We start from the raw sequence: 386 nt of genomic DNA on the forward strand, positions 1-386 counted from the left end.
GAATATTTTTAATATGTAATCAAAGATTAAATTAAGTTTTTAATTGTGGATATATTCAGTTTGCAGATAAATATTCAGTTAACTCTAATATTTACTAAGAAGGACTTAATTATAAAATTAAAAGTAGTATAGAGATCTAATTAAAAGGGAAAAAAAGTATAGGGATCTAATTATAAATTTGATGAAATTATAGAAACTAAGAGAGTAACTAAATTGCCAACAAGCTATAACTTAAATAGCATAATCTCTTCATATTCACCTAAAAGGTTGCGGGTTCAAGTTTTTCTATTTTCAGTAAAAAAAAAAAGTAATGAAACCTTTTATAATTAGCTTATTTTTCTGTCAAAAATATTAAAATTAACAGAATATTTTTTTAAAAAAATATA

The sequence above is a fragment of the Arachis ipaensis genome, chromosome B01, assembly GCF_000816755.2.
Source record: "Arachis ipaensis cultivar K30076 chromosome B01, Araip1.1, whole genome shotgun sequence".
In the NCBI taxonomy this organism is placed as follows: Eukaryota; Viridiplantae; Streptophyta; class Magnoliopsida; order Fabales; family Fabaceae; genus Arachis; species Arachis ipaensis.